The 24,821-nt window shown below is 44.9% G+C and overlaps 1 long non-coding RNA gene across 2 annotated transcripts in view; it reads right to left on the bottom strand.

Annotated features, from left to right (window-relative positions):
- Positions 1-3,132: 3,132 nt before the first annotated feature.
- Positions 3,133-24,821, bottom strand: part of LOC136631456 (uncharacterized) — an 81,309-nt gene continuing 59,620 nt past the window's right edge. Inside the window, exons 3-5 of one of the 2 annotated variants that reach the window (XR_010793020.1) lie at positions 12,855-12,921; positions 6,755-6,886; positions 3,133-3,227 (exon numbers count right to left, since the gene is read on the bottom strand). This is a non-coding gene — a long non-coding RNA (uncharacterized lncRNA). Of the gene's footprint in view, positions 3,228-6,559; positions 6,887-12,854; positions 12,922-24,821 lie in introns of those variants that run through there. The other variant, XR_010793019.1, reaches the window with a different exon arrangement.

Here is a 24,821-nt window from a genome sequence, read left to right on the forward strand (position 1 = left end):
CATGCAGTGTGGGCCGAAACCCACCTGCATTAACCCTTTCCAGTCCACTGTGTGACCTGTGAAGACATTAGGGTTTAAGGCTGTACAGCTCCGTTGTTGGTAGACGTCCGTCGGGGTTCTCTTACTGTTTATTGCCAGCCTCTCTGCTGTCGGAGCCTATCCTACGTGTCAGCTCATGCAGTACTGGCTTTAGCCAGCATATAGCGCCGTTGTATAACGGCAGAAAAAGAGTAAGCCCCCTAGGAAAACCATATACAAATTGGATTGGAAAGGGTTAAGCACAACATTACTACCTCAGCTGTGTTGGGCAATGCAATGGGATATTTCTATGTACCGCCGGTGGCTTCCTGGCACCCACCCATGCTGTAGGTGCACACGGAGTTTTTACTACATCTGTACACTTATAAAGAACCCCAGTCAGACTGGGGCATGCAGTGTGGGCCGAAGCCCACCTGCATTAAGCACGACATTACTACCTCAGCTGTGTTGGGCAATGCAATGGGATATTTCTGTGTACCACCGGTGGGTTCCAGGGAGCCACCCATGCTGTGGGTCGACAGGGACTTCACAATAGGGAGTTGTACCTGCCTGTGTCTATGAATTAAAAAGCCCGGTCTGACTGGGGCATGCAGACACCTTGACAGAATGAATAGTGTGTGGCACATAGGTTCCCCATTGCTATGCCCACGTGTGCAGCTCCTGATGGCGGTGGCACAGGATTCTATTTCTCATTGCTTCTGTACAGCATTGTGGGCTATCGCTCCGCCACTTTTAAAGAGGGTCGCTGCCTAGCCGTGCCAACCTCTGCAGTGTGTGCCTGCGGTCCCTCGTCATGGCAGACGCAATTCTAAATAGACATGAGCGTGGTGTGGCATGAGGGCAGCTGAAGGCTGCCCAGGGACACTTTGGTGTGCGCTGTGGGGGGGAGGGGGGGCGGTTGGTCAGCATGTAACCCAGGAGAAGTGTCAGTGGAGTGTCATGCAGGCAGTGATTGTGCTTTGTTGGAGGTAGTGTGGTGCTTAGCAAAGGTATGCCATGCTAATGAGCGCTTTTCAGAAGTAAAAGTTGTTGGGAGGGGGGGGGCCCACTCTTGCCGCTATTGTGGCTTAATAGTGGGACCTGTGAACTTAGGATGCAGCCCAACATGTAGCCCCTCGCCTGCCCTATCCGTCACTGTGTCATTCCCATCACTTTCCTGAATTGCCCAGATTTTCACACATGAAAACCTTAGCGAGTATCGGCGAAATACAAAAATGTTCTGGTCGCCCATTGACTTCAATGGGGTTCGTTGTTCGAAACGAACCCTCGAGCATCACGGGAAGTTCGTTCCGAATAACGAACACCCGAACATTTTGGTGTTCGCTCATCTCTATTTACAATTCTACTGTCACATCATGTCTTACAGTTCAGACAAATCCAGAGCAGCATTTAAAATTCCGCTGTCCATCATGTCTAAAGTTGAGACACATCCACAGCTGCATTCACAATTCTGCTGATAAAACATTCACTTGTCTCTTAGTCTGTAGGTTGGAAAATGCTGAACATCTGATGTGTGCAGAAAAGGAAACCTCCTTCTACGGCACTGGTTGCTTAACGGGGATAAATGGTGGAATCCCCAAACTTGATGAGAACAGTTCTCATCTTTGTAATGTTTGACTTGTTATTTAACATTCAGACTTTTCCCTTGTGCAGATTTATAACCATCAATAGTCATTTTCACTTTCTTCTTGTCCAGAGAATTTCCAGTTGCTTCCTATATTTGGACCCAATTAGCTCCTCATCATGTGATGGCGACACATAACATTTTACTCTGTCACATAGTTCTGTCGATTCCAGTCTTATAAGGGGCACATTATAGGCTGGCACTAAGTAAGGAGGGGGCGCAGCCTTCATAGCCACAGATCATTGTGTCACTTGGAACAACAGACAAGTCATTAATATTGTTCGTCTGCAGTGACTGAACCGTCTGGGGCTACAGGTATAACTATGGAAGCAGCTGTTCAATCATTTGGGATTTTTGCCGAGAATCTGAGGCTTACACAAAGGCGGCTTTCATGTATCTGGAAACAGCAGAACATTGAGCACAGACCCCATTGCTGGACGTATTGTGGGCTCACGGCTGACCTATTTATCAGCAGTTTATAGCTGTAAAGTGCTTAAGAGCTCAGCCGCGTTCACGGAGACTAAAAATGATATTATCAGATGGTAAAAAGAATTTATCGGGGAACAGACAGAACTGAGCACACCTGCAGCCTGCTCCACCGTGCCGCATGGCCTCCTGGAATTAGTTCATATTTGCACCTTGGAGAGGATTTACTACAAGCTGCTTGTTGCTGAGTTTAGTATTGATCAGAGATAGCAGACAGGAGGAGTGCAGAAACAGAGAACCATCCCGACTGCCATATTCATAGTGCAAAATGATGCTTGTCAGATACTCAACAGATCTTGTGTTCTACAGTTCTAGATTTGTTTTAATAGGCTTAGTTTCAATTCTTCACCGTTTTCAAGATCAGTGAATGGGAACATTTATTACTTACATCCAGAGGCTGAAAACCCAATCTGACCTCATACCTCTCATAGATGAGGGTTTGATACAATGTATCCAGTGTAGTAAATCCTGTAGTCAATATTACAATGTATCCAGTCTAGTAAATTCTCTGTGAGTTAAGATACATATCAGGGATATAAGTATAGATACTGGATGTCAATGGGGGGAATCTGTATGGTAAATAAGTTTTTCTGTTGTACAGCAATGGACACGTGAGCCCCCGACTAGAACTCTCATCTGGATGAGCTGCTAATTCCTCTCCTGGTTCCTCTCCCGATAACTCCTGATTTTCCATCATCCGGGAGGATCATTACCTTTTGAGTGCAGCATGGAAGTGGATTATACACAAGCAGAAATGTCTGAAGTCATTGTAATGAGAAGCTGCTCTCTGTGATAGGGGATTGTGTTACTTGTCTTCAGAGGGAGATAGAAATCTAGACTAGTTGGAACGTCCCCAGGCCAGGGAGGAACTCGGGCCAGGAGGATGGAGGCTGCATTTCAGGAAACGCTGAGAAAAACGTCTGGATTTGCAGCACTGAAGTGTATCTGGAGATGGAGCGGCTAAAATGTCAAATGAATGTTGCGGTATCCAGTCAATGTGAATATTGAATAGCAGCCATGTCCTTCCATGATTCTCAGCTGCGCTCCAAGTCACATTTTATGGTGTCAGCAGCAACACCTACAGTAGCAGACAAGTCATTAATATTAGTAAAGGGGGGTAATTTGATTGTCTGGCAGGATGAGGCAGACAGATGGCTGACCGTTTGTGACTTTCTCAATGAATTCATAGCTTTTCCCTCCAGTTGGTGAAGTCATTGAGAAATTTGGCATAGGGGGAGTGAATTTTACTTATTTGGTATTTTTCTTTAAAAAGTAGTAAAAATTCTGGAGACAAAGAGAGGAAAGTCAACGAAGTTCTATAAGTGACCAAAGAAGAGGATGAGTCCATGAGAAGAAGGCACAGGTAGACAGAAGCATTGTTAATGGTGGTCTGCTTGGCATGAGCCACAACTGCTGAGTGCCAAGTGAGCACCAATGGCCACTTTGCCAATTTGCTAAGATACAGGACTAAAGCAAAAACAATATCAGTGCCCTGGGTAAGGGAAAGTCAAGCTACACTTGTGCAGGTAAGAACAGCGAGAACAAGGAATGTACAGATGACTATTGGAGAGAATAAGGAATGGACAGGAAGAGGAAGGACCGTCGAGTAGAGAAGAAAAAGATGAAGTGTCGGAAGGAAAGAGTTGACCGAGGAAGGAAGGGAATGTAACAGGTGAATAGAGAGAAGTGGAAATGAGGAAGAGGAAGTAATAGGTGAACAGAAACAAGTAGATGTGAGAGGAAGGAAGCAATGTGTATAAGCAGGGAAAAGTAGAAGAGAGGAAGAGGAAGTAACAGCTGATTGGAGTGAAATAGAGGTAGGAAGAGGAAGTATCGGCTGAATAAAGGGAAGTAGATGCGCGAGAGAGAAATCCATGGGTGAATCGAGAGAAGTGGAAGTGAGCAAGAAGAAGCAATGGTAAATAAAAGAAGGGAACACAAATATATACAACTGAGTGTCACAAGGTAAGTATACAGACTTTGAAATTGTACTAATTAAAGTATTTTTGCAAAGTTTGAAAAATAAAACACTATTATTATTCTTATTATTTCTTCTGCTCCAGAGGACGCTTTGTCCTTCCAATACCTCCATGTGACTCCGTGGCTTGACTCATGAACGCAGCCGTAATCTATAGACCATAATTTACTGTAGAATAATTACTTTGCTCCTGTGCTTCAGATGTTGAATCATTAATCTGAATGTGTCAAAATCAGCAGGAGCCCCGTGCAGCCAAGACCACAATGGTAAGGAACAGCACAATATTCCAGTGAGGTCCCAGCACCGGCCAGTACCTTCCCACAATATACGTACATCTAAAATGAGTTTAATAAGTGGTGGTGAGAAGGAGACGATATAAGGAAGGTGACATATTTCTGGCGCTACGGAGAGACTTCGGGAGTCTTTTGGCTTTTCTGAGGATTATGGTAAGATTTTTACACCCTTGAAATTTTGCACGTTCTGTACTCCTTCTCCTCCCTATGTTCATTCAAAGTTCTTAGTCCGCTGTGGTTGTTGGGGTCATTGATTGGTTGCCTCACATCTTGAACTGCTTTCTGTAGTCCGTGATATGATATGTTGTGTATGAATCCAACTGGCCAACCAGTGAAGACTGCAGTCTTGGATATATTGAGACCTAGTTGGACAGGCAATGGGGATTGGGGTTGTAATGGATGACCTGGCTCCTTTTCTACTGCTGTCTCTGTATATACACATCGGAGCAGATTTACAATTGAAAGGCAACACTGTGTGTTAAAAAAATGACGAAATTTTGGTTGTAAACATAGCTAATAGATGGCATAAAGTTAGTCTAGACAGCCTTAAAGTTCAACAGATTAATCATCCAGCAGAGCCACTGTGAGGATTCGTCCACACTGGCGAAGGCTCAGTTAAGTATTTTCGTTTCTCTGTTCTGTTTGAGGAGCAGAGGATCAGAAATAAAAAATGAATTAAAAGTTTCTGTTTTGCTCCCCCGTTGATTTCAATGGGTTTTCATTAAAAAATTGATTCATTTCTATTTAACTCCATTCCGTTCCATTTCCATTTTTCAAATGCAACAAATAATGCAGTTGACTGCACTATTTGTTCCATATGGAAAAACAGAAATGAAATGGAAGGGAAATAAATGGAAATGTTTAGCCGTTTTTAATGAAAACCCATTGAAATCAATAGGGAACAAAATAGAAATACTTAATTTTGTTTTTATTTCCACTTCTCTGCTCCTCAAATGTAACAGAGAAACGGAAATGCTTAACTGACCCTAACGCCAGTGTGGATGAACTCTTATAAGTTTGGTACATTTAAAGACTTTCTAGTTTTAAGAGTCGTTTTAGATGAGGCGACTGTGGGGCACTTATGCAACCGGCAACTGCCCAACGACTATCACTCCTGTGCTTTGCAAACAGGCAGTCATTCAAAGATGAATACCCCCCACCTGCCGCTCTCTGGCCCCTCTCACAGAATGCAGCCACCTAGACACTGGGAGCTCCATCTCTCTACTCACTGTATACTATCGATTGTTAAAGCTTTGGTAGACAAACATATGCGCAAATCTGCTTTCTACAATGGCGCGTATTTGCACATGAGCAAGGTTTTGAGATGGCAATACTGAGGCTAATACGCGTGTGCCAGCACACAGTAATGTAAGTTTTGCACTCAAGATGACATAGCCCGTGCGCGCTACTCCATTTTCGTGGAATACAGTGGTTATTATAGCCTAAAAGGGCCAGCTGTCTTCTTTTCGCTGCATTATCCTCAGGGTCGCACCCTTCCCCTTGATGTTTTTGACCTGCCATAAGCTTCTATGGCAGCCTTCCCAGTAAAATGCAGAAAGATAGGCCAAGACCTATCTTTTCTCACGTGCAATCAATGTGTTCGCTTTGTTACGTTTTGTGGGCGCGAGTTTCACACATGCAAAAACGTATGCAAACACGTTCGCCTGTTTAAGCCCTTAGGGTATTTTTACACTGGGCGATAGTCAACCAAGTAATTACTCAAATGAGCGATTACAATTGACTGTCAGCCAGAGTAAAAATACCCTAACACAGCTGACCTTAAAACCTGAGCGACTATCGGCCTATGTATTCAGGCAGCCGCTCATCTATGTTTACTGCGAACGGAGGCGGGCGGCAAGAAGAGGCGCTCTGTCTTCATTCAGTGGGTGATCATCGCTCCCATGTGACAGCACAGGATGATTCCCGGGTGCTTGGTTTCCGACAGTTGTCCCATGTAAACATACCCTTAGTATTGATCAATTTTTGAGGACTGAGGGGATTTGGTAAAAGATGACAGATGACCAGAGGATCTACAGCCTGGTGTAAGAAGGCAAAGATGACATTTTTCATATAAAACATATATTACACAGTTTTATATATTCACATGTACTACATGTATATACATATAATCATGCCAGAACTACTCCTTATGGTGAGTTTGACACTGAGTGAAGAATGGGAGGAGGATTGAGGTCTTTTAATTTCTTACTTTATCCCACAATTCCTGTAAAGCATGAAATGTGAAAGACAAATTTAGGAATTCGGCTCTGCACTACCAGTATCAGGACTAGGTGGCGCTCTCGGAGCCGGTTACAGCCACTTCTCCCGCCATACCTCCTTCATGTTGCAGGATGTTGCACGCTGGATGCACTTATCACTGCTCTGTGGACATCACTAATCTGAGGCAGCATGAAGGGCGGCCGGCTGCAGCGGGGCAGGAAATGACAGGACTCTGGCATCTGTTTTCTGGTAAAATGAAATGTTTGCAAATTATTGGAACATTTTCTTTCAGGTCAAATCAAGTTTAAAATTTGCATTTTCTGCCAACTCGTGTCACGTTTTCTAACCTTTACTTTTATGGAAAACAAGGCGGACAAGTCACAGCCGCTCCCTTCACTCTCTGGGATATGTTTTACATTTAGAGCAATCCTTAAGAACAAGGAGAAAAGAAACAGAACTGAAAAGTGCAGATACTTCAGCCAGGGTCCGGAGACAGGATGTGACCCCAGAGGCGGCCATAGACGAGAGGCAGAAGTCAGTAACTTGCACCTCAGAATTTAGAGATAGATGAAGCAGATGGGAACAAGGCTTACTTTATCAAAAATGGGCAACAAGTAAAGTAGGGCCCCTTGTTCAGCATCTTTGGTGTATGGTAGTTAAAAGGTTAATAATAAATTCATTGGTGCTCTAAGGCAATGAAGGGGTTCTTTTTACGCTCCCTAGTGGGCTAAGACAACAAAGGAATCAAAGGTGGGGGTCTTGTCCTCAGCAAGTATCGTTGGAAATGGGGGGGTGAGGACAATGGCCTAGGTTGACCGCCCAAAACCAGTTAGGGAATGGGTTGTGATGCCAATCAGTAAGCACAACGAAGGTGACCTGAGCAGATTGTGGGGTCTTTAAATACACTGAGATCAGCAAATAGACGTCGGGGGACAGAAGAAACAATAAATGTATTGTAATGTCTATAGTTGTAATAATGCTCGAATATGATTCATTTTTAGACACCCTCTTAAGTGGGGGAGGTAAGTATATCACTCATTCAATAACTTCATTGTGCATGCCACAGCTGGGGGAGAACATTTGAGCAGTGCCACCCAGGTCCTCCACTTTTGCTCCTATCTAATATGTATCTGATAACCCATCACCCTGATGTTGTCAGGAGCCCCCGAATGTCAGACACCAGGAAACACTTGAAGCTCCATCTGGTCTCCTGCCAACTCCAAGCATCAAGAAGATCTTGGCAGCATCTCGGCTCCAGGCTCAGAAGGTTCCTATTTCTGGGGGGGGGAAAGTTGCCAAACCACAGAAAGCGCTGGAATGTCACATTACTTACAGAAAAAGATAAAGTGCCGAGCTCATATTTTTCTTTATTGAGAAGTCTGTGAACCGTAGAACTGTCTAGAATGTTCTGATCACGTCCGGTCCCTCACACCCGTCTTATGTCCTCAGCACCGTAAGACATATTCAGGGAGATTTATCAACGGTGTCATAAGATGCAATAATTTAGAAGAGACTGAAAGTCATGACAAATGCTCTAAATCTATCAAAATGGCTCACAGGGCATAACATGTTAACTGCCACTATGTAGACATGTCAGGCACAATTTTCTCTTATAAGGCTACATTCACACTAGGGTTTTTTTGACTAATCCAGTTTTATTAAAAATGGAAATCAGAAGTGAAAAACAGCTGTAAGCTTTCCACTTATGTACATCCATCTTTCAGCATTTGGTAGTGGTGCCTTTTCAATGAGTGTGGCTCAGTGGTTAGCACCATTGCCTTGCAACGCTGGGACCTAGGTTCACATCTCATTAAGGCTGGTTTCACAAGGAAATCGCATGAGATTTGTGCGCTGCAAGACACAGATATGAACCCCATTCTTTTGAATAGAGTCATATGCTGTGTGATTTGCATGCAAGGTTTCCCATTGAAGTCAATAGAAAACACTTCCGATCCTCTACCACGTGTGAAACTCATGTAGCTTAAGGTAGCCTAAGGGCAACATCAAATTTAAAAAACTCCATGTAACCATTTTCCTTGGTCAGATTTGAATCTACAAATCCAGCACTGCAAGGCAGATGTTGCCTTTGGTCAAATTTGAAGCAAGGACTCCAGTGCAGTAAGGCAACAGTGGTAATGACTTACTTCTATATTTCTTGCTTATTCTCCTTCCTCTATCTCTTCCAGAAGAGATTGAGAAGAAGAAAGTGAATGAGTAGGAGGCACTGGCGTAACTATAAGGGATGGAGGGGATGCGGCTGTACCTGGGCCGAGGAGCCTTAGGGGGCCATAAGACCTCTCTTCTCCATATAGGAAGCACAGTACTATGAATAAAGCATTATAGTTGGGGGCCCTGTTACAGGTTTTGCATTGGGGCCCAGGAGATTCAAGTTACACCTCTGGTAGGAGGTGAAGGGGAAGGAGGAGAAGAAGACAATTTTTCCCTTCTCTTCTTCCTCTGGAGAGAAACAAAGCAGGAGGAGGAAGAAGCTTGGTGGCTTAGTGGTTAGCACTGTTGCTTTGTAACACCAGGGTTCTATGTTCATGGACAATTTCTGTATGGAGTTTTTTATGTTTTCATTGAGTTTATTCTTTGCTTTCTCCTGCTCTGAAGTAAGGGAGCAGCTGGAGGAAAAAGCTTGATGGCTCAGTGGCTGTTGCCTTGTAACTTTAGGGTTCTAGGTTTAAATCTAACGACATACATCTACATGGAGGTTGTATGTTCTCACTGTGTTTATTTTTCTCAAGAATTGCTACTCAGCCATTAGCTGCTGACTTGCAGTACTGGAGTTGTAGGTACAAATCTGACCAAAGGGATGGCTATATGGAGTTTTTCAACTGGCTGAGGGGCGACCTAATAACTATGTATAGATAAATTGGAGGACAATACAGGGATCTCTCCCATCATCTATCTATACCCAGGACTGTAAATGTAACAAGGGGGCATCCTCTACTAGGAAAGAAGGTTTCCAGACTTACATAGAAGGGGGTTCTTTACTGTAAGAGCAGTGAGACTATGGAATTCTCTGCCTGAGAACATGGTGATGGCAAATTTGATAATAATCAATCATTAATAATGTCAAAAGGGTTGTTGATCCAGAGATTATTCTAGTTGCCAGATTGGAGTCAGGAGGGATTTTTTTTTTTTTTTGTGGGGGGGGGGGGGGGGTAATAGGCTGAACTGGATGGGTATATGTCTTTTTTCGGCCTTACATACTATGATACCATGATGTTACCCTTACCAAATGAATGGAGACAACTACAATTCACTGCACAGCCTGGTGGCCAGGAGTGTCACTGCACAGGGAAAAGTAAGTAGGGGAGTCAGCCCTACAGCAGCACCACAGTCCCTCGTTCTCAGGATTGGTGACCCTAATCACAATGTGACGGTATATCCTAGCAATATGCCATGACTTTAAAAGATAGTAAAACCTCTAACTGGTTGTGCCATCAGAGCTCCTACATTGTACCCCCCCCCCCCCTCCCTCCCCTTTGAATGCAGCATCGGTGCGACTGGAGTAGAAGACATGATCTAGATCAAGAGCAGTACTAAAAATGAAAATCAATGCATTTGCAATGTAAATTAGCATCATATGATACTGTTACGGTATCCTACCCGATGATACGACAGCCTGGGTTGCCTTAGAACTTACCCGCAACCCCTGTCCCTGCCTACTTGCCTCCACTCCTAGCTAGGCCCAGGCGGGCAACGGGGTGGCAGTCCCTACACTCGCTAGGGAACGAGAGGGGGGACTGGCGTACCAAGATGGAACAGGGTAGAATACCGACAGGAAATACACGCAGACCGAGGCAGATGGATAACCTGGTAGATATGGCAAAAGCTGACAAACAGGAGACTGCCAGAGGCAGGATGCTAGCACACTGAACAGAAACCAATAACTGGCAGTGAATGAACCTCACTGCCAGCCTTATAAGCAGAAGCCTCCGCCCAGGGGTGGAGAGAGGGAGGCGACACCTCCCAGCAGAATCCCATAAACAGGGGCTTGTGCATGGAGCTGTACTCACAGGCGCACACACACGCATGTCGCCACCCAGACCTACGAGCGCCCCCGGCAGGCGCTGCATGGTAACAGGTACTTTCTACTGTATTCTTAAACTTGTGTGCTGCTTTCCAGAAACGGCGCCCTCTTGTGCATGTGTCTTATTCAAGTGTATGAGCCTGAGCTGCAAAACCAGACGCATCCATGAATAGGAGTGGCGCTATTTCTGGAAGCCATTTCTTATGGGTCTAAGTAGTCATAAAATTACTATTTTTATGAACTTTTTATTGTGTTGATTATACTGTTTAATGACAATACAAGGACGGGTGTTTTGGCGTCCTTGTGTCCCACGTCGCCACACTTTATATCATTGGCAGTGGTAGAAGGTAGAGTATGGAGCACCATTTGTCCAAGTTGTCAGAGAGGAGCTCTGTTCATGTATAATCAGCATTGTGATGTCGAGCGTGGCTCCAGCACTCATGTAAATGGTGTCAGTTTGAGTTGTTGTCCCCTTGCAGCAATGCATCATATTGAGCGTCGTCTTAAATGAATGCAGAAGGAACCGGGGAGCAGTGATTACATAATGAATGAGGGGGCGCAGGTCACATGGTACGGCAGCTCTGGGGAGGGGGAACATAAGGTGGAGGTCACAGAGCTTTACCTTTATGATCATATGTTCTAGAAGTGACAGACGCATAATGACAAATCAGAGGAAACAAGAGATGAATGAGCCCCAAGACGGCTCCCGGGAAAATAAAAAATGATTGCTGTAACTTTATGAAAAAAAATCTGTTTAAATTGCATTTGCCAAGTAAAATGAACATGGAGCTGAACTTCGATATGTGAAATACGACAGCACAAAGTAGATGAATGTCACATTCACAGGGTGATACATTAACAGCGAATCGCAGGGAATTCAATTATGAGATGTAAATAGCGATATAGCAGCAGTAAAAGAGTAATAAAGCAAAATACTATTATAATAACAAAGTGTGAAGTCATAGAAAGAGCAACATAGTAAGGCTATCTTCACAACTGTGCCACGGAATCCCTTTCATAGTATGCCAGATCCGTCATACAGTGGATCCCAGCAGTGCCCAGAAGATCCAGTCAGTTTACTATAGGGGCTTGTTGGGGTTCTGTTATTTTAACCCTATCCAATCCACTGTTTGACGTCTTCCTACATTCTGATGTCAGAAGACGTCCGACAGGGTATTCTTACCGTCTATTACCAGCCACTCTGCTGTCGGAGCCTCTCTGGCGCACACACACTGGCTTTAGCCAGCAGATGGCACCGTTGTATAACAGCAAAAAGAGAAAGCCTTTTAGGAAACCGTGAATCGAAAATTAGATTGGAAAAGGGTTAAAAGCAAGAATAGTGGCTCTCCACTCCGAGAAGAAACAACACTGTAAGGCTGGTTTGACATATGTGTTGGGTCCTCCGGTCGGAGCTTTCAATGCAGATCCAGGTCAAAATAGCGGAAGAAAAAGCGTTGTATGCTGCACTTTATCTTCCATCTAAAAGCTGGGCACCTGAGCGGAAACTGAACGGACCGCATTATAGTTAATGGGTCCATCCAGTGCTGTGCGGTTCCTTCCTGAAAAGAAGCCGTTCACCACAGGGATTCCCCTTTCTTGCTCCCCAATCAGAGCAGGAGAGGGGAATCCTGAGCACAGATGTGACACCACCCTGACAATCCCCCAAGGGTGATCACCCAGTTTTCTTAGATGCAGCTATAACTATAAGGAAGCTGAATTGATAATTTTAGGGGGGTTTTCTTGACTTTTATTTAAGGGGAAATGATCTATTATATAAAAACACAACATTTACTGATATTCATTTTCGGCAATCTTATCCCCGCCCCTGTGGTTTCCTCCTGCTTCTCTGCCATGTTAACCTTCCCACGATGTGATGAGTTTATTAAGTCTTAGATTACATGTAATTAATCGTTGCTTATTTGATTCCGTTCCAGGGCTATCTCTATTACCGCTTGATAGATCAGGAAATAGATGAACCTATTTCAGGTTTGATTTAATTTAGGGCCCCCAGGACGACACCGCGTTCTTCCTCCCGTTACATTGTGAAATCTCAGGTTCGCTGTCACCAAATATTCAGACGCATGAAATCTCACTTCCAACTCCATTTCCTGATCATTTGTCATGAGCTGTGCTAGCATTGATTCTTAACCTGAATTGTGGGGAATCTCTATTTACCGTGTCACAGTCTCTTAGGGGCACGGCGTCAGATTCATTCAATGGAGAGGTTCCAGCGTCCACAACCCTGCAGGGAGGAAAAAAGCATTGTTGATTTAGTAAAAAGGCTATGCTCATGTGCACGCAAATACGCATGTGCTCGTGTGAATCAGGCCTAAAACTGGCTTCATACAGGTGATAAAATCGCATGAGATTTGTGCCTTTTGAGATGAATTTCGCACAAATATGAACCCCATTCAATGCTATGCTATGCGTGAAACAAATTGCGGCATGTTATATCTGGCTGCGTCATCTCGCATTGTTTTCACTGGGCCAGCGGCAGCAGCACCGGCCCCTTTGAAAGTAATGGGAGAACTCCGTGATCCTCTGCCACGGCTTTGACAGCCGCCAGAGGATCCCCGCATTCCCGATGTGATGCAAGGCTGTTTTCACATGAAAATGCCTCGTATCCTTGGGGCTTTCATATAGATGGTGAGGGCAATACGGGGGCGGGATTCACCGCACCATATGGCAGTCACCTGTGTGAAGTTAGCCTCAGGGAAATGTTACGCAATCATTGCCCTTGTCATTGTAATCAAGTTAAAGCCCCCACCTGCAGTCATGTGTTACACGCTTCCATCTGTCACCTGCTTCTTGCTAACCTAACAAATGTAACACATGACTGGAGGAGCTGACTACACAGCCTTTGTTTGTAGTCTGTTGCCATGGAGCCACGTAGCTCTGCATTGGAGCTGTTTGCACAAAAGGAGATCGTTGCACAACATTTTAAAATCAAGACTGTTTGTAAAGTTACTTTAGTTTTTCATTTTATGTACATTGGAGTGATCTTAGATATGGCAATGAGAATGTTGTGTGCCGTTCTCCTGTCATGTGTGGACAAAACTTCACAATCATCAAGTCGCTGTGGAATTTTCAAGTATTTTATGTTTCTGGATTGTACTTACTCCTTTATCAGGTCCATAAGCTGGAATAGTATTCATGCTCAGGTGACATATTGCAGCTTAATGAGACAAGTTAGCCATTCAGGCATCAGGAAAGTTGGATGACAGTCCCTATGGATCTTATGTTTATCAGCGTCCCCCAGCTTTCCCATAAACAGAATGATTGAATAGAATTATTCACATCTTGACAGCAGATGACTTGTGGACGCTACCAGGGATTTTCTCCCCGGGGCTCATCTGCTCTCCGGTACCTCCGCAGGTAGGTGGTGTCCTCTAGCATCTCCTTCCTGTGCAGGTTGCTGGGTTCAGATGACTTTCTGCGCTCATGCCCTGGAGGTTAAGTCTCTGGACCTTGCTCTACAGTAAATGATTCCTACCACATCCTCTGGCGGAGCTCCACACTCGCCGTGGCCTTCACCATCTTCGGAGTGCACTTACCTCATACTTAATACAAAGTAGAAAAACCACAAGATTGGAATAAAATCTGTTAAACAAACAGCCCCACAACCTCAGCCGCCTTCAACAATGTAACAAAGTGGGTCAATGTCACCGCACAAGAACAAGTCTAGAAGTATCATGTCCGGAACATCTGCAGAAAATCACACCGCACCTGAGTGATCGCTCACACAACTGCCATTGTTAGGTTCGATAACAAGTTGTCTGGCAGACAGCGAGGCTCTGGAGACCAAACTGCCAGCTCAGCACCTTAAATATAGAAGTGTACCTTATATATATATATATAAGTATACACCTTAAGGCTATAAGTATCATCTCCCAGCTTTGCACAGATCCTAAATCTAAAATGCATTATGGAGAAAAGAAGCATTGTTCACTCACTGATCTTTAATACGCTGCTAGTGTCAGTCTTCACTGTGGTTCTTTCATTCCATTCACGAATCAGGAAGCTGAAGATGAGCAGTGTTAGTGGCCCATCCTAAAAGGCAGAGTGTTTGCTCTCTGCTGCAGTGCTCTTCTCCTGTGTGGAATCATTATCCGTATATGATTACAGCCTCCCGTACCAGTCGCCATTTGTTCTCATTTCATTCTTTATTTTTCTTATCATTTACAAACTTTGCTTAACGACCTCTGATGAATCTTTATCATCTCAGTGAAAAGGTCGAAGCTGTTTGCACTTAATAAACGATGTTCAGATTTTGTCCATGCGGAGAACTTGGCCATTAGTGATGGAGAGGGGGAGGCGTGTGTGACCCGGATCATAGACTTTGTCACTGCAGGCGCAATCAGGTGTCTTCACTGTGGTTACTCAGGGCTGGGGATTGGGGGATTTCTGTAGAAGTTACTTATAAGAACACCAGGTCATCTCCAAACATAAAGAACTTTATGCAAGTGGATTATAATTATTGATGCTCATCTAGGTACAGTGTGGACATTTTACAGTTGAGCACAGGACAGAGAAGCTGCATCATGTTTATATGCCTATATAACATGTGGTCTTTTGTTAATAGGGACAGATATTCTACAGAGGATATATTGCTGTTGGGTGTAAAAGCTTGTATACCAGCAGAGAACGTAAACAGGGTTCTACTGGAGGAAACAGAGAAAGAAGCTGCATCACATTTATATGCCTTTACGAAACATGGTCTGTACATTGGGAGAGGGAATATTTCTGCTGCTGTCAATGTATATAGCAGCAAAGCAGTCTGACAAACTATGCTTTTGCGTGGGGAATATTGCAGTTCTCTGTTTGTGGCCTCAGATGTCATTCAAAGTCATCAGTCTGGCCACTACGAATTATTTGCAGACCTTACATACATAGCAGTGGGGTTTGAGGGAATTCAATCACACTGCACCAAACTGGGACAGCTCACAAAGATACAAGCTAAACTCTGTAGCCTTCTGTTCTCATATACCGTGTCTCTCAGGGGCTGTGGCTTTTAAGGTGTAACTGTGACATACAAAGAAACCGTAATGATTTCAGTGAGAAGGTATGCAAGGGGGGATCAGGGAGACAGTCTTATCTTCTTTTTGTCTTTATCCCATACCATTCACTGGTAAAGAAAATGTTTCGTTTAACCCTTTCACTACTTATACTAGTATCTTGCTATATCTTTCTAGCCTACAGTCTAATAGAAAAACAATTAACTGATACATTCATCTACAAATTTCTTAACATTGTGGATGACACAGCATGCCTCAAGTACCATCACCTCCTCTTCCTCCCAGTCACAGGCACACAGCAGTCAGTCTGCACTAGTTGGCCATGAGAATTCCCCCTCTACTTCACCTTGTGCCAAATACCATGCACCCTCCAAAATAGTCGATATGGATCGGTCTGGGGAGCTGTTTGATCATTGAGGGTCATGCATTTCAACAGGACAATCTGCAAATAAGGGAGATGGAATAATACCTCCACAGTATTGGAAGGCAGCATTCCTTTAAGCCAAAGTTAGACTCTTTATACAAGCCTTGTAACAATGACTGGGAATTAGAAATCCAAACAACCAAGACCAAAGGAGAGGACCAAGACATTGAATGCACTGATGCCCAACCATTTTTTCCTCCCAAGAGGAAGATCAGGGTAGGTCAGTGCTCATGGTCAGCCCTCCACAGGACATGTATATTCAGGGGGATGTGGAAACTGAGAAGCCAGCTCCAAGTGCTCACTCAGGAGGCGAAGGGCGAGGAAAAGGAGGTGAAAGATGAGGAGCTGCTTGACCTAACATGGACAGACAGGGAGAGTCATGATAGCAGCTTATGAGGGTGGTGGTGAAGAGGTGAATGTTGTGGCACAGCACGCTACTCCTACATAGGCAGTGAATAGGGTGTCGCAGAAAAACAATGAAAATGCTGCCCTTCCGGCTAGTGGACACAGATGCCTTCTGCAGCGTGATGCTTCATAATAATCCACAGTATTAGATGCCCAGCTGCTATTTCTTTGCCAAAAAGCCGTCCCTACCCTGCAATGCCATGTGAGTGATAATGTATCCCTGGCATTTAAGAACGCTATCAGTGTGCACCTGACCATGGACGCTTGGCCAGGGGTATTACATATCCCTAGCAGCACACTGGGACAATGCCCTTCAGGTGGGGCATGAAACCGAAAGTGGTGGTCCATGTTTAATGGTACCCCCAAGAGTTGTGGGATATGTATCTTTGTCTGGCCCCTCATTAATCCCCCTCCTCCACCACCTCTTCATACCATCTCTCAACATCCGACCTCCATACTGTGGTTCATGTGACAACCGGCAAAATGCTGTTCTAAAACTCCTCTGCCAATCAGGGTACAGCCACTCGGCCGAAATGCTGTTGACGGCTGACCCTGTCTAGTCTAGTCTGGCAGCCCTTCGCCTATACAATCTCACACATGTACTTTGCCTGGTCCATGTGATAAACCTGGTAGTGCAGCGCATCCTAAACAATTACCCAGGTTTACATCCAGTGCTGGAAAAGGCCAGGAAACTGTGCTCACACTTATGGCGTTTACACCCAGCTGCCTGCTCTGAGCTGTTTGGTTGGCTGAGAGCACATTGAGAGGTAAGACAGGACAAGCATTTTTTACTTCTAATTGTTGAAATTGTGAATGTTTAAAATTGTTATTAGAGTCCACAGTGCATTATTAGTCTTACTAATATGATTTATAGGAGGGGTCTGTCTTAAGGCTTATTTACACGCAAAGACAATCTTTCAAACGATTGAAAGATTGACAGTTCTAGCGATAATTTTGCTTAAAATATAAACAGGCAATGATGCTCATTAATACTTTATAAGCTTCATTTGCATGTAAATAAGCCTCCAGCAGCTGTTTGCAAATCCCAGCATGTGGTCCCTGCTATCTCTCTCCAGCTGAACTATGGATTTTATGCTCACCTAAAAATCATCGTTCAGCAGAAGAGTGAAAGATAGAAGCGTTTACACTAGAGATGAGCACGCACGCTCGGATAAGGCAGTTACTCGAGTGAGCATCGCGCTTCTCGAGTAACTCCATTCTCGTCCGAACAGGCTCAGGGGGACGGCGGGTGTGAGCGTGGGGAGGAGGGGGATCTCCCCCCCCCCGAGCCTGCTCGGACGAGAATGCAGTTACTCGAGAAGAGCGATGCTTGCCTCAAGTAACTGCCTTATCCGAGCGTGCTCGCTCATCTCTAGTTTACACGCAATGATCATCACTCAAAAGCCATTGTTTGAACGAATTTTGAGTGATATGGAAGCCGTCTGTTCGGCGATATTCCACACAATGGGCACAGCAGAAGTATCGAGGGAATCCGCGTCACAGCCCAGTGCTGGCACGTCATGCCCTGCACCTCATACGCACACCAGCTCGCCGGGCGAGACACTTGCTGCAGACATGGACAGGCGAGTATGGGGTCACTGGGGGGCACCGGGTCTGATTCCACCGTGATATTTCACAAACGCAATCCAACCCAGCTGTGGGCATGAGGCCTAAGAGCTGAATTATCCTTCAGTTCGGATCTAAATCAGCCAGGATGTTGTAGGGTGGGTTTTCACACATTGGGATCATTTACAATGTTGGATTGATGCCAGTTTTGCCCCGCACAATCCATAGATGAGGTTATGACCCCACTTATCAATTACACTAGAAATGTGGTGTCCTATGGGATTGGTGGAATTGGAGCCGGGTCCTCCATTCTCTTCACCAAGGAGGACATATTACACTGATGACAGAAATCTGGTTAATTACAGACAAATATCTCAGCAATGGTTATTGATCAATATGAACTAAAACAAATCCTGCTAATGAATTGCTGGACTGGGCAGAGGCAGGAAGGAGGTCCGAGTGTTGGGAATATTATTTTTATTTCCATATTTATTTCTATTTAATAATTTTACCTAATTATTTATCAGAATCTTATGGAAACAAACAGATGATGTGTGAGTTAGGGCTCCCACCCACTGGCGATATTTTCTTTCTTGCGCTGCGAGAGCACGGGAAAAATCTCGCATCGCAGCGCAAGAAAGAGGCCGGTATAGAACCGGCATATCGCAAGTGCTTTCAATGGGGCTAGCATAGGGAGAATGCTGCTGACTTCAGTCCCTGCGGGGATGAAGGAAACTCCTGCCACAGCTGTCACAGCTGTGGCAGAAGTCCGCGGCATTCTATTCTATTGCTTTCAATGGGATCGGCACTGCTGCCGATCCCATTGAAATCAATGGTTTCAGCCATGCCCCGCAGAATGATTATCGGAGAAGGGCTTGAAATATAAGCCCTTCCCTGATAATCATCAATAAATGTGAAAAAAAATTTTAAAAATCATACTCACCTCTCCTGCACTCAGCCCTGTCCTCCTGCTGGCTCCCCGGCACTGCTATGAAGCTCTTTCAGCAGTCGGGGATTTAAAAATCCCTGCCTCCTGAAAGAGCTGCGCAGATTGGCTGAGGCCTCAGCCAATAGCAGCTACTGCTTAGCTATTGGCTGAGCGCTCAGCCAATCACACATAGCTCTTAGCTATTCATTCATATAGCGGTTGGTCTCCGATGCTCATCTATTGATAACCTGCCCTTAGGATAGGTCACCAATTGAAAAAAGTGAGAAAACCCCTTTAATACATTAGTTTGTCTCAGGTACAGTCTTGGTAATATATTGCCTGTTCACATGGGGTGATGTTCTTCCAAGAGCAATTATATTTTCAGTTGCATAAATGCATAGGTCAATAATTGGATGAATGAGCTTCCTAATGAACTCTCGTTCAAGATCACTGGCCTGTGTAAATGGTCCTTTAGGGCTCATTCACACGCGCATAGTGATTTTCTGTCGGCTGTCTCACAGCCATAGCGCGACTGACAATCGCGTGAATGTGTGCACAAATGTGCGCCCATTCAGACAGCCCAGGTCCGGCGCACATATGCCAAGCCCGGAATGCCGACAGGCGGTGTGAGACAATACTCTGCTAAACTGCCTCCGCCTTTGTGCCCACTCAACAGCGCTTGGCAAGGAAAGTGGTTGGGTAGGGGCGGGAGCTAGAATGCAAAACTCCCACCCCCTTTCGGCTGCTTAGCAACTAGCTACCGCCCCCTCCCATTTCAAACAACCAGCAAGGGGCGGAGAGAAGGAGGGAAGGGGGTGGAAGTTTAGCAGACACACTGCTAAATTCCCTCCCACCTCCCTTCTCTGGCAGCTACCATAGGCTCCCATAGGAGTCTATGAGATCGGACGTATTCCAGCCGGGAAGATAGTTCCTGAACTATCTCTCCTGGCCAATGTAAAAGCGCCCGGATGAAATGCACTCTTATGTGCTATCTTGGCTGGCCGGGTGCATTTTCATGCCATGGGAAACCAATGCAATAGATGGGCTGCTCGGGGCTTGAAAGCATGGCCGATATACGCTCATGTGAATAAAGCCTCTGACTGCAAATGCTGCAAAATTTTAATAAAACCGCATTGCGAAAATGATTTTTAGCCTAAAATACGTGCATTTAAGTAAAAAAACTTTGCCATGGAAGGTGTCCATAAACTTTAGGAGCTTTTTACACAGAGTGATTGCAATTATCGCCTGAAAAATCTGCTTGAGCAAAAGTGAACAAACGATCGCCGGTGAGTCACTCATTGGTTGTTGATAGCATCTTTTATGATAACCTAACTTTATTGTTTAATTGCAGTATAACCTCGCATGTAACTAGTCATCTGTAGCCCTAGTAATGGAAACAGCAAGAGAGGAGAGAAGATGAGCGATCACAGCTATAATAAACTATTATTATAACATATAAGTGCATACCTTGTGTACATTAATGACTTGCTTGCGTTGTTCAGCAATCAATTTACCAATTGGTCTTCCCCTGTACAAGGATCCTAAGGCTGCTACTACACAAGTGTTTCCCCCCTCAGACGGAGGCGCGCTGATTGCGGCCAGCAGCTGGACTTGTCAGTTCAATCGCTGTGACGGGTTCAGGTGGCGATCGCAATCAGCATTTCTCTGCTGCATTTTACAGGGGAGGAACACTGTGTGTAATAGCAACCTAAGTGCTCCTTCACACCAGCGTATGCATTTTTACGTTTGTTCGGATACACCGAGAATTCGCATGAATGGACGATTTTCCGTGATCAAGTCCTGAGCTTAATTAGCGTTTTCCCATCCATTCACACGGCCGTGTGCGATGTTTTAGCGACAAAATACGACACAGCCCAGAAATTCCATAGATCCTTGGAATGACTTCAAATGCCTAAATAGAGGCACCTATAAGCTCTTCCCTGCATTGGACGCTGCTAAACTGCCCCCTCCCTTTTTTCCCCCGCCGCCAATGTATTTGGGTCGAAAGATAGATCCAGAACTATCTTTTTACCCAGCGTATAATAACAGGTGCGGACTTCAGTCTCGTATGTTCTACTTTTTACAGTGTGACCTTTTTACACGCCCCATGTTCGCCCATGTGATCGAATGCATTGGAAACCAATGCCTCACATGGTCGCTAAAATCGTCCGGCCGTGTATATATACGCTCGTCTGACTAAGGCTGCATTCACACGAACGTAAATCGGCTCGGTTTTCACGCGGAGCCGATTCTACAGGTGGAGCACATTCATTCTACAGGTGGAGCACATTCATTCTACAGGTGGAGCACATTCATTCTACAGGAGGAGCACATTCATTCTACAGGTGGAGCCCATATATTCTACAGGCGGAGCACATCCATTCTACAGGCGGAGCACATCCATTCTACAGGCGGAGCACATCCATTCTACAGGCGGAGCACATTCATTCTACAGGCGGAGCACATTCATTCTACATGTGAAGCCCATATATTCTACAGGTGGAGCACATCCATTCTACAGGCGGAGCACATCCATTCTACAGGCGGAGCACATCCATTCTACAGGCGGAGCACATTCATTCTATAGGTGGAACGCATATATTCTACAGGTGGAGCACAATTATTCTACAGGCAGAGAACATTCATTCTACAGGTGAAGCACATTCATTCTACAGGTGGAGCACATTCATTCTACAGGTGGAGCACATTCATTCTACAGGTGAAGCACATTCATTCTACAGGTGAAGCACATTCATTCTACAGGTGGAGCACATTCATTCTACAGGTGAAGCACATTCATTCTACTGGTGAAGCACATTCATTCTACAGGTGAAGCACATTCATTCTACAGGTGAAGCACATTCATTCTACTGGTGAAGAACATTCATTTTACAGGTGAAGCACATTTATTCTACAAGTGGAGCACATTCATTCTGCAGGTGAAGCACATTCATTCTGCAGGTGAAGCACATTCATTCTACAGTTGAAGCAAATTTATTCTACAGGTGGAGCACATTTATTCCTAAATGTGGAGAGTGATTATCTCTACAGGTGCTTAAGTTACATTCACATGGTACTACTGCAACATGCTATAGTATCTAAATCAGTACACGTGGAGCACGGATACCTTATATTACAGGTGGTGGGAGTTATTCCTATAGGTGGAGCAGAATAGTTTCTGCAGTTGGAGCGCGGTTAGGCTGCTATTACATGGCAGAGTGTCTATACTGCTAAACATAGGCAGGGCTCCACTAAATGAGGCCGGCACCTGTACTCGTCATGCTGTTTAATATGACAAATCCAGGTGCCGGCCACAAGGTTTACAAGTGGAGCTGGGTAATCTTACAAGTGAAGCTGGGTAATCTTACAAGTGGAGCTGCGTAATCTTACGGGTGGAGCTGGGTAATCTTACGGGTGGAGCTGGGTAATCCTACAGGTGGGGTTGGGTAATCCTACAGGTGGGGTTGGGTAATCCTACAGGTGGAGCTGGGTAATCCTACAGGTGGAGCTGGGTAATCCTACAGGTGGAGCTGGGTAATCCTACAGGTGTGGCTGGGTAATCCTACAGGTGTGGCTGGATAATCCTACAGGTGGGGCTGGGTAATCCTACAGGTGGAGCTGGGTAATCCTACAGGTGGAGCTGGGTAATCCTACAGGTGGAGCTGGGTAATCCTACAGGTGTGGCTGGGTAATCCTACAGGTGTGGCTGGGTAATCCTACAGGTGGGGCTGGGTAATCCTACAGGTGGAGCAAACCCACAATGCTTTACTCAATGTCCAATTAAGAATGGTATTACAATAGAAATATTGGATACAATGCAAACTGTTTACTAACATTGAATTAACACTATAAGGGCTTACTCACACAAGCGTATATCGGCCGCCATTTTCACGGCGGCCGATATACGCTACCATCTGATGCATTGGATTCCATAGCATCATCACACAGGCGTATTCCCGTGGCGTAAAAGATAGTCCTGGAACTATCTTCTTGGCCGAACTATGGCCGCTGCCATAGACTCCTATGGGAGCCAATGACAGCGGCTGGAGAAGGGAGGTGGGAGAGAGTTTAGCAGTGTGACTGCTAAATTCCCTCCTCCTTCTCTCCTCCTCTCTCTGCCTCAGTCGTGGGCATAAGCCCTTATAGATAGGCATGGAAAAATGAATGTTTCACACAATGAAACATAAGTGTCCCTCTTTGACCAACCAAAAAGTTGCAGCTGTTTCCTTGGATGATCAGCAGACCTCCCTTTGGCACTCACGTTACAGCAGCTGGGTAGCGCCACTCCAGGAATTCAAGCTACACTTTTTCTCTGTGGTATAGGAAAACCTAGCTTTTAAGAAGTACTGGGGCAACTCACTCCTCACAAGGTTCTCTGCTCTCTGCAAAAACTAATAAGTCAAACCAGAGCCTCGGAACAGGACCTGCCTTTTATATCTAGCTCATTAATTGACCAATGGCAGCACAGGTCCTGTTAGTCTACAGCAAAAAACATGTGACCTCTCTGAAGTTCCTTAAACTCACATACCAGTTCTGTCCTATAAAGAAAGATATATTACATGGGGTTAAAGGGGTTGTCCAGGGTTAGAAAAACATGGCTGCTTTCTTCCAGACACAGAGCCAAACTTGGATTGCATCTGGTATTGCAGCTCAGCTCCCATTCACTTCAATTGAGCAGATCTGCAATACCACACACAACCCAACGGGCAAGGGTTGCACTATCTTTGGAAGAAAGCAGCCATGTCTTTCTAACCATGGACAACTGTTTACAGAGCAGGGCTATTTCTACGGTTAGAGCAGAGCCAATCCTGAGAGTGGAGAATGCCTGTTCTTGCAGGAGGCCATGCACATTACATATTTTTTCTTTCTCTCTTTTCACTCTAAATGAAGGAAGTACAGTAGTATTCCCAATATAACAGCTAAGCTCTAGTCACACCGCAAGCTGCTTATGCCATTCCATTTATATTATCAGTCCTAGAATCTTGACCTCGCTTGTAACGTTTTTTTATATCAAGTGGCAGTAAGTAATCCAAGTTTGACTCCTATCACAGCTGCCAGCAGGAAAGATTGGACAACAACTCCCATCATGCTGACCGGCTGGTATAGCAGACAATAGGAGCTTGTTTTGCTCTCTGTTGTCATATTGTATGGTCTGAGTCATCCCTTTATCACCAGGAAACATTTCATTCCACTTCATAACATGAAATACTTTCATCCTCACAATCATCCTTCATAACATGATGTTTGTCCGGATGTGGAAACTGCTCCCAGAGGTCAGCTATGCGGTATGTACAGAGCTCCAGGCTGCCTGATGAGGAAGATTAATCCCCAAACTACTGCATAGAATGGATCCATATGTACAGACTAAATATAACAGTAACCCTGCGCTGATGGGAGATCCAGGCCAGGCTCACTGCGTACTTTCCCATAATGCATCGGGCTTCTTCATCAAATGACGACCTACTTTGTTGCTCAAGCATCCTGGAGTGGACATGCAGTGCTCAGTAATGTAATATTTTGTAAAGGGAATGCTGAATAATAATGTTGTGTTAGCTCATCTAATAATAATCTTTATTTGTATAGCGCCAACTTATTCTGCAGCACTTTTATCCAGCCACATCCAGAGCTGCATTCGAAATTTTGCAGGTGCAAATAGACTGCATTTTATCTACACTTCAGTCATCTGGCTTTAAGTGTCTCTCTGGGACGAAATATTCCATATCAGCTTTGTACAATATGCCGTCCCTGAATTCTACACCCAAATCCATACTGTTAACTGCGGATTTTGATGCAGAATTGCCAGC

The sequence above is a fragment of the Eleutherodactylus coqui genome, chromosome 6 (assembly GCF_035609145.1).
Source record: "Eleutherodactylus coqui strain aEleCoq1 chromosome 6, aEleCoq1.hap1, whole genome shotgun sequence".
In the NCBI taxonomy this organism is placed as follows: domain Eukaryota; kingdom Metazoa; phylum Chordata; class Amphibia; order Anura; family Eleutherodactylidae; genus Eleutherodactylus; species Eleutherodactylus coqui.